This window comes from Ovis aries, chromosome 3, assembly GCF_016772045.2.
Source record: "Ovis aries strain OAR_USU_Benz2616 breed Rambouillet chromosome 3, ARS-UI_Ramb_v3.0, whole genome shotgun sequence".
NCBI classification, from domain to species: domain Eukaryota; kingdom Metazoa; phylum Chordata; class Mammalia; order Artiodactyla; family Bovidae; genus Ovis; species Ovis aries.
Window position 1 is genome coordinate 11,072,830 of NC_056056.1, and position 10,598 is coordinate 11,083,427.

General features: G+C 45.8%; 1 non-coding gene across 1 annotated transcript; it reads right to left on the minus strand.

Moving 5' to 3' along the window:
- Window positions 1-3,186: 3,186 nt before the first annotated feature.
- Window positions 3,187-3,291, minus strand: LOC114114202 (U6 spliceosomal RNA). Its single transcript, XR_003589037.1, has one exon. It is a non-coding gene; the product is annotated as a U6 spliceosomal RNA (small nuclear RNA).
- Between the last annotated feature and the right edge of the window lie 7,307 nt (window positions 3,292-10,598).

A 10,598-nucleotide genomic window follows, 5' to 3' on the forward strand; every position in this document is an offset into this window, starting at 1 on the left:
TGCTCCCAGTGCAGGGGGCCCAGGTTCGATAAGGATTGAACAGGAAATTAGATCCCACAGGCTGCAACTAAGACCAATGCAGCCAAATAAATAAATAAATATTTTTTTTAAAAAGGAAGAGAAAGCATAAACTTGGAGAGACTGAGAAAGGCATGCAAAGCAGAGGGCAAGGCCTGTGGGGAAGGAATGCCCACCATGGCTGACTGCCAGTTCCCCCTCCTCCAATGCTGCAGAGATCAGATTTTGTTCTTGTGTCTGCCCCTCTGGTTACTAAGTTACTTTTCTACTCAGGTAAATCCTGATGAGTCTAAGCTAATCATGGTGGTCCTCAGCCCCTTGCCAGGAGTTGGGTAGGGCCAGGACACATGGTCCAGCACTGACTATGAGAAGGAAGGAGCCTCCTTCTGAGGAGGACCAAGTCAACCCCTTTCTGCCTCTGGACACTGATGCTGCAGGTGGGATCCAGAATTGCAGCAGCCGTCTTGCACCCGTGAGGATGAGACAACATGAGAGGCCATCCGAGCAAAAAGAGCAAGAAGCCAGGTCCCCTACCACAGTCCTCTGGATTCCTGGTGGGATAGATTCTCCATGGTGTCACTGGCTTCCCAATCATTGCTTTGGATTTGTCAATTTCTCCCTGAAGTTCTGTCAAAATTTGTTTTACTGAAGCATTATTCACATGCTATAAAACTCATCCTTTTAAAGTGTACAGTTCAGCAGTTTTTAGTATGTTCACAAGCTTGTGTAACCATCATCAGTTCAGTTCAGTTCAGTCACTCAGTCATGTCCGACTCTTTGCGACCCCATGGACTGCAGCGTGTCAGGCCTCCCTGTGCATCGCCAACTCCCACAGCTTGCTCAAACTCGTGTCCATTGAGTTAGTGATGCCACCAACCATCTCATCCTCTGTCTTCCCTGTCTTCTCCTGCCTTTAATCTTTCCCAGCATCAGGGTCTTTTCAAATGAATCAGTTCTTCGCATCAGGTGGCCAAAGTCTTGGAGTTTCAGCTTCAATATCAGTCCTTCCAACATCATCATCACTATCTTATTCCAGAACATTTTTGTCACCCCATAAAGAAATCCCATACCCATTAGCAGTCATTCCCCCGTCCCCCTCCCCTTAGTGCTGGCAAACACTGTTCTTTCTGTCTCTATGGATTTGCCTATTCTGACATTTCATATAAATGGAATTCTGCAATATGTGGCCTTTTGTGACTTGCCTTCCTCTCACGCCAAGCATCCCATCAGATAATATTCCAAACAAGTGTGAGAGCTGCTGTAATCACCTCTTGTTAAAAATGGCACTTCCCTCCCTTGCTATATGCACAGAAAACTTTATAGAAGTAAAACCATATTATACATGTAGGTTTTACATTTTAAAAATTCAATCCAGTATCAAGGACATCTTTCTGTGTCAGTACAGATCTGTATCTCTTTTTAGTGTCTGCAGAAAAAAATCACATGGATAAAAAATTTATTTCTGGCTCAAGCTTAGTGCCCACATGCTCAGGCCCAGGAGGAAGTTTGGTTAGTCCCCTCCAGACAGGTCTTTACTACACTTCAAGCTTTTCATGACTGTAAAGAATTAGATGAACAGTCTCATGTGTACATTTCTTTAAAGTCCTAGACTTGGGACTGTGGGCTAAATGGTATGCATATTTCCTTTTTTTTTTTTTTTTTAATATTCTGCCAAACTGTTTTCTGGAAAGGTCAGATCAGATGGGCTGGCCACTACAATGAAGTACTGTGGCCTTTGGATTCCTACTTCTTGAGTTTTAGTCCCTTCTCTCCTGCTTGTTAGCAGTAGGACTTTAACATATCTGTGCCTCAGTTTCTTTGTCTGTAGAATGGGATAATGAAAATGCCAATCTCATCAGATTGTTGTGATAATGAAAGTAGTGTAATATTTGTAAGCAGTGGTTCTTAGCTGGGGTGAATTTGTGCATCCTCCAAGGGGGATTTTTTGGTAATGTCTGGAGAGATGATAGTTGTCACGACGAGAGGGGTGCTACTAACATCAGGTGGGTAGAGGCCAGAGATGCTGCTGACCGCCCTACAATGCACAGGACAGTGCTCCCCACCCCAGCAAAGGGTGGTCCAGTCCCTACAGTCAACAGTGCTGAGGGTGAAAAATCCCAGGGTAAAGGGCCAGACTCAGAGTAAGCGCTCATTAATGTTGGCTGTCATTATACTTCCAACACGTGGGCCTGAGAATGTTCATTTCCCCATACTTTGGCCAAAAGCTTAAGTCCAAGTTGCTTTTGACAGGGAGGACATAATATGATGGTAGATTTCTAAGCCATCAAAGGAGAATGTCTTTATACCTTTATGGACCCGACTTCCTGAGACTCGTCTTTATTTAGTCTGGGAATTGGCTGGCAGCTGGCTGTAGCTAAGGAATCTTTGACCTTGTAAGCAACAGCTTCAGAGTTCCTTGAATTAGCTGACTGAGTGTGTGTTTGTCTTTGGAAATACAAAGCCTGGGACGTATTGTGGATAAAGTGTAGATTTTGAAGTCAGGTCTGGATTCAGGTCCCAACTCACAGCTTCCTAGTTATAAGAACAAACGACTCTCTAAAACCCAAGTTTCCCCATCTGTAAAATGGGATTATTGGAAGGATTAAATAAGATAATGGAGCACCATGCCAGGTTCTTAGTGCTTAATAGCAGGTGCAATGTAATCAGTGATTACCTCATCCATGCCCTTTGCTAAGACTTTTCATAATTATTCAACTTAATGGTAACTACTGTGATAATCATCATTATAATTATCATAAGGTCAAGACCCTGGGTCTATCTATCCAGGTACAAGGGGAAGTCACTTGTTAAGCCTCCAGCCAACATTCCGCAAATGTCTGCTGAGCATTCTTATGCTCCAGACCAGGTGCTGGGTTCTGGCAGATACGAGGAGGGGCTCCTGACTCTCTCCCATCCATATCAAAGAAATAACAAAAAATGTCAGGCAAAAGTCCGGATAAATTAGCTTTCACTGCTGTAAAAGAGTTAATTTCCTTTATTGAAACAAAAGCAATAAGACAAGCTTAAAAAAAGTGGAGAAAAGAAAATTTAGTTATGTTATTCATAAGAGAACTGAAACAAGCCATAGGAAAAATCTCAAGTGAAATATCTCTGTATTTATAATTTATTGAATTATGTTTCAAATGAATAACAAACCACACTGAAGTGGAAAAGGACTAATTCAAGTAGCAATTTTGGGGTCATCCTTATGCAGGAGACACGCTAATCTCCGTATTGTTCTAATTTTAGTGTCTGTGCTGCTGAAGCAAGCACCCCAAGTAGCTTTTGAACACACAACTTTGATATACGCTCTCAGTTTAAAGATAAAAAGAACTGCAAACAAATACTGAACTTTACCTAATGGTCTTGTTTTTCACAGTGACTAATTTGGAAACTAGTCTCTGTGTACTGGCAGATTGAGTAAAAGGTGAAATGTATTAAGCATGTTGAGAGTCAGGTTGCTTACTGTTGTAGAAGAGACGTACAAATAGGAAATGACTGGAACTGAGGCATCAGTATGAACTCTTGGATTTATATTTATATATGTATGCATTTCCTAGTTGTATCCACTGAGAAGATCGACAGTGAGCCCAGCTCCTACCTTCTAAGTACCATAGTATCATCCTCCACAGGGGAACCAGAGCTCCTAGAAGAAATGGCTGGTTCCTACATGAGACCAGAGAAAATATAGGATGAGTCTAGAGCATCGTCTTGCGCCAGAAAATAGGGAATTGCTCAATGAATATGAGAGACACATCAAAATGGCACAGTGCCACCTTAAATGAGTCCTCACTGGCCACATCTGCAACAATTCGATTATCAAGCAAATAACAATAATGATGAATTATAACCCACTGAATAAGATAAGAATTTATGCCCTCACCATCCCCTGTATGTTTCTATAACTGTAGACTCTTCTTTACAGTAGAATGCTGAGTCATAACAATAGAAATTGTCACAATTTTGCAATCATCTGAGAAATTAAAATAGATAGAAATAAAGATGCTAAGAGGGTGAAAGTTTGATGAGAAATCAAATATTTATATAGTCTCAAAATACTCCCCCACAAATTACTTATTAATTATAAAGAGAACATCGTAATTGTACAGTAGGTAAAATTGGTAGACACCACCTTAATCAAGTGATTAAGATAACCATCACCACTAATAGGGCAAATGGACTTGAAGTGCTTCTTAATATGGGGCTTCCTAGGTGGCTTCCGAGGTGGCAAGAATCCACTTGCCAATACAGGAGATGAAGGAGATGCAGGTTTGAACCCTGGGTGGGGAAGGTCCCGTAGAGGAGGGCATGGCAACCCACTCCAGTGTTCTTCCCTGCAGAATCCCATGGACAGAGGAGCCTGGCTGACTGCACTCCACAGGGTTGCAGAGAGTGGCTGAGCATGCATGCTTCTCAATAGGATGTGCTGAGAAAGATACAGTATCAGTGCTGTGGTATCTCTGCCCCAAATGCATAGCCTGGAACTAATCATGAGGAAATATTTGACAAATCAAAGTCCAGGAATGTTTTACAAAATAAATGACCTGTACTCTTCAAAAATAGTAATGTTATGGAAAACAAAAAAGGCTGGAGACCCGTTTCAGAATTAAGGGAGATTTACATGTGATGTGTTATTCTGGATTGGATCTCTATCTGGAGAAAAATTGCTCTAAGCATCACCAAATTTGTATAAGATCTGTAGATTCGGTATGAAAAAGTGAAAGAAAAGTGAAGGTGAAGTCGGTCAGTCATGTCCAGCTCTTTGCGACCCCATGGACTATAGCCTACCAGGGTCCCATCCTCCATCCATGGGATTTTCCAGAGTACTGGAGTGGGTTGCCATTTCCTTCTCCAGGGGATCTTCCTGACCCAGGGATTGAACCCGGGCCTCCCACATTGTAGGCAGACGTTTTACTGTCTGAGCCACCAAGGAAGTTCGAGATTAGGTATAATATTGTATAATGCTAAAATTCCTGATTTTTCTAATTGTGCTGTGGTTATGTGAATGTTCATATTTAGGGGAAAAGGGGCATCATATCTCACCCTCAAATGTCCAAAAAAAAGCTCTCTATTGAGAGAATGAGAAAGCAAATGTCACAAAATATGAATAAATGGTGAATCCAGGGGGAAAGTATTTAGGAGTTATTTGTGTTATTCTTGTAGCTTTTCCATAACTTTGTTATTATTTCAAAGTTAAAAAGTTCAAGAGAAAAAAGAAAAAACAAACCTGTTTGGATTCTTTTCTTTAAAGAAGCTATTTTCCCTCAAGGAACTCATTCATATACTTGCCTGTTGAGCAAGTCTAGACTCTTCCCTAGTATTTCAGTGAACATCCCAATCTTTTAGAAACAAATGTAGATTTGCTTTTGAGTTCCTCATTCCTCAGCCATGTGGTGTGGGTTATGCTTCCTGACCATCAACCCTTCCTGTCCAGCTCGTTGACAATGTCCATTGAATACTTTCGCGTTGCACCATCGCTGAATCACCAAGGCTCATCTCTGCACCTGACCAGAGCAGGAGTATAGGGTGGGATCTTGTGAAACTGAAAGACTAAAATATCTGATTGCCTTTAGGGGAATAGCAAGGACTGAGAAGGAATGAGGAGGAACCTCAATGGCCTCCTGTGGGATAAGGGTCCTCATACATGCCTGGATCCTGGACTAGAAATCTCTGGCTACAGCGGTGCCTGGAAGCCTCCACCCTGTGTCTGGCTGCCAAGATTTGTCTTGGAAGGGGCAATCAGGAAAAGAGGGCCATGTAAATTCCCCTCTGCAGGAGTGACGCAGAACTAATCCCATCAGTGTGGTTAGGGGTGAGCAGGTGACCGCTTTGCTAAACTGCACTTCAGGGTTCATTGGAAGTTTACCAGCTCCCTCCGGTTTGTTAAACTCACTGTTGGCAAATGCAGTGAAATCTCTGGCTGCCCCTCTGATCTCAACCTGGTCTTGTGAGTCTGGGTACAGGGTTTGGGTTTGATTTTCCAAGCTGCCTTGGATCCTCACATCTCGGCTCTTGAAGGCCTGCAGGTCGATGGGGCTTCCAGTTGGGATATTTGGAAGTGAGTGGCTATGGGTGGGGCTGGGAAAGTGAATGGAGGCCTTGAAAGTCACCCCTGGGATCCTTAGAGCAATGGGAGGAGCCATGGGACAGTGACAGGTAATAGGGTGAAATGGTCAGCTTTTCATTTTAGAAAATCCACTCTAGCAACTGAAGTTGAAGATCAGAGGGTGGGAAGGGACGACAAGCACAAAGATCAATGTAGAAGCTGTTACACAAATCCAAGCAAAAATAGTGAGGAGTTTTATTTAGACCTTGTTCCATAACAGAGACAGCAAACGTAGCATATATCTCACCAGCCAGACTTCTTATTCTCATGGCAAACCCTGCTAATCCTTCACTGTCCTCCCACTGTCCTGCCAGGTGGGCAGCTCCCATAGATGACTACTGCCAGTCAATCCAAGTGGGCTCACTGGATGAAAGAAATGTGCCCTCCCCACTCTCCTGTTAGAGAAGGCAAGGAAGACAATCACTTTTGAGGATATGCTTGCATTTGTTGACAACTCACGTGATCAGACCTAGAGTGATGCCCCAAGTCAGTCTTTGAGGTTCTTCATGGTGCACCGTGCTTCGCCCTGCCGTACACCCTCTGTGTTCCCACTTAGTGCTTTTGCATGTCCATTAGCTCATTTCAACCTCTCAACATTCCTGGTTGTGAAGATCGAGGTTGTCGCTCCCATTTTAAAGATGAGGAAATTGAGAACAGAGATTTCAGGTAGAGTGCCCACGTTCTGCAGGTGGTAGGTGGTAGGTGGCAAATTGAGATTCAAATCAGGGCTGTCTGGCCCCCACAGCCATGGGTCCTTCCACTAGAAGATTGTTGCAGCTGCAGCAGCTGTTCAAGTCCATCAAGGCCTCGTGCAAAAAAGCCAGGCCAGGTTGGGATGGGACATTTTGGTAACAGTGACTTTCCCTGTCAATAAAATCCCTGGCTTAAAGAAACCTGGGAAACTTGTCTTTGGAATCACCCTATCTAATCTGCTCTGTGTTGGGCCATGGAGAAGGGGGGCCCTGGCCCTTGGGTGGGGGCGGGGGGATCGCTGAGGGGGTGCTGCACAGATGGTGAGGGGCGGAGGCCTCTTGCCATGGGAGAGAATAAAGTTTCTGTCCTTGCACAGTTGGAATGAGGGCCCCGGAGCCAAGCAGCCAGGGCCAGGGCAGGGCAGCCAACCTTTGGCACGTGAAATGGCACCCTGAGCTCATGGCAGATAATTCTCGGTAATAATTCATACCCCCTGGCAGGCATGCATCCTGAAAGCCCTGTCTGTTCTGCCTCACAGAGTCCCTGTTGGAATGTAGGGGCTCGAGGGACTGGCCCCAGATGTGGGCAGAATTCAGACTGGACCCGGTGGGTAGGGTAGCGTCTGGGCACTGCCTGGGGCAGAGGGTGTCTTTGTGCTCTGGGCCCTAGGAACCCCACCCCCACTCATAGTCGCCCCGTTGGGGAGAAATGGCCCACACGCCAGGCTAAGGCCTGCTCCCTCTGCTGTTCTTCTGGGGCAGCCAGGAGGAGGGTGCTTTCATAGGTGCAGCCTGGCATCTGACAGATCCACCCCATCACTCCTGGGGTGCCCCTTCTGAGCAATGGGAAAGTGAAGGGCAAGGGGCCCTCCAGCCCCCATGGCACGATCTTCTGGGCAGGTCTCAGTCCTCGCCCCCAGGGACCATTGTCTGGGGTGGCACCTGGACACCAGCAGTGATTCTGATGGGAGCTGGATTTTTTTTCTCAAAGCTTTTTATGTATATATATATTTATATTTATTTGGCTGTGCCAGCTCTTATTTGGGTCATGCAGGATCTTTGAAGATCTTTCAGTTGTGGCATGTAGAATCTCGCTCCTGGCCAAGGATCGAACCCAGGTCGCTGCATTGGTAGCACAGAGTCTTAGCCACTGGACCACCAGAGAAGCCCTGGGAGCTGGGTGCGAGAACCTCCGGCATGGTGTTTTGAGAGGGTGGTGCTGCAGCTCGGTCCTCACGGCTGTGTGACCTTGAACAGTTTACACAGCAGTTGGTGCCCCAGTCTCCCCATCTGTGAAGCGTGGACAGCAAAAGTACCTGTTCTGTGGGGTCACTGGGAGGATTCAATGAGATGACGCTGTAGACTCGGCAACTGAGCCTGGCATGGAGCACACACCTGGATGGCGGAGTTCCTATAGACAGTTATTGTTATTTCTTCCTTCCCCACTCAGTGAAGGGGAAATTCTAGGGCCTGTAGCCCTAGTGAGAAAATCTAGAGGGCAGGAGAAGGTCATCCCTTTTGAGGAGAGCATCATAAAAGGACCAGAAGAGGCTCTTCACTCTCTAACTGGGAGGTAGGCTGGGAGGTGTTGGCACCTCCCTGGCTCCAGGAGCAGCCCCCACTCCTTGGTAAGGCACAGGGAGCCCCTAAAGACTCTTGGTTCTCAAAGCACCAAGAACACCATGTGGATGTGTCTACGAAAGGCTTCCGTACCTCTCAGCAGGTTCCCAAGGGGAGGAGTGAGACCTGCTCAGCTTGGTGCCCCCAAGGCTGGCACACAAGCATCAATCACATTGGATATCCCACAGCTCTCTGCTGGAAGAGCTGGCAGATCCTCTGAGCAGGGAATTAACTGGTCACAATGCTAACAGGAGTTACTGCCTCCTGAATGCCCACGGTGTGCTGGACATCATGCTCAGGGTTTATAAAACAGCACAAGACTTGTCACTCGTTTTCTGGTGGGTGATGCTGTCAGGCAAGCTGGTAAGGGTCACAGATAAGTCTGTCTGGCCCCCAAGCCCCCTAAGCTCTACAGTCTCTGGCTTCTGTGGGCCACTGAGCTGCCCTGAACACTGAACTGGGGTTCAGAGCTGCGCGTCTGGCATGTGAGAGTGTTGTTGCCATAGACGACAGAAACAGCACAGCTTTCTTTACTGGCCAAGTGTCTGGCTGCAGACCAGGGTGGAGGGTTTAGGTAGGCATTTTTTCCCTGAAGATGGGTTTTCTCATTTTCATAGAACTTCAGGATGGAGAAAATTACTGGAAATATCCCATCTGCTCTCCAACCTTAATGATCTGAGATTACACTCTAGAGATTCCTGCCTGGAACCTGACTCTAGGTTCTGAGACAGATCACTCAGTTATTTGCAGACATTTGTTGGGGTCTCCTGGGTGCTGATCAACAAGAAGAGAGCAAGTTCTGCTTTCATAGAACTCAGACTCCAGGGACAGGAGACAGGCCTGAAGAAGGAAAACTAATAAATACCTGCTAGTGAAGATACAAGGAAGTTTGTGATGGGGACAACTTTAGACTCAGCATTGAGGGACAGTGTCCCTGGGGAAGCTGAGGCTTGAATAACAGAGGGAGGCGGCCATGCACAGGTGCAGGGACCACTGTCCTGGGCAGAGTAATGCAAAGCTGATGCAAAGTTGGGGGAGGATGGGGCGGAGAACAGATGGGACTGGTGCTGGTGAGGAGCCAGAGTGGGAGGTCATGGTCCAGATTCCCTAAAACCCAGCCATGTTTGGCTTGCTTGAGATTAGGATCAGCCCCAGTGGGGTCTGAGTGGTGACAGGGACATGTCCCCGTCAGCCTCTGCCGTGGCAGGAGTGGCACTGTGCTTCTGACTTGTCTGTCCTGCAGGGACTGGGCTGAACAAGTGCATGTATATGTGTGTTTGGGAAGCCAGTCTAAATCCAAGTCACTCATCAGTGGTTTGATTGCTCCTTGGAGGTACCTAAGGCACCATGTGAAGGCCCATTAAGTCATATGGGAGAAGCTATTCTCTTTCAGTCTCATCCTTCTGATTACATCAAGGACATGTCCACGTTCTGCTCATTTGCCCTTTACATCCCCTGAACATTTGCTAACCTTCCTTTTTACACAAAGACCTTGGGCCTGTTTCACAGGCATGGTGTCCAGCGAGACTGCGTGTTCTCAGCATCACATTCTGATCATCTTGTGTTTGTGGTCACTGGCTATCTTATACTATTGTAAGAAAGTTCATCTCTAAAAAAATTTTTTTAAGATTTTTTTGTTTTCATTTTTGCTAACAGCTTATAAAGCTTCCCTTTGAAATAAAATTAGTAAAAAGAATGAAATGATCGAAAAAAGAAACAGTAAAGCATACTGAAGATGGTAAAGGGAAATGTGACAAAAGTCACATGAATGACTGAAGTTTGAGAAACATCCCTCCGTGATGCTCAAGGCCCCCCTCCCCGATTCCACAATACTGTCTTTTCCCCAGGAAAACATTTCTTTCTGTTCTTACCTTCCCTTCAGCCCCATGTCCCCTGATCTGAGATTCTCTCTCTCTGCAGCTAAAGGTGGGGCTGCAAGGTGATGTCTGCACCTTTGGGAATGGCTTGCTTCTCCTCTACCCTGGGAGGGGCCTGGTTTTCAGTCTGACTTAGGTTCTTCTGCCCTAGTTCATTTTCCAGATCAGTTTCCAGTAACAAGGCCAATTCTCATAACAAACTAAGTATTGTTTTAAAGTTATTAAATGTCTGTGTCATGGTAAGGATGCAGATGATAACATTTAATCAAGACTTATAAATCAAAC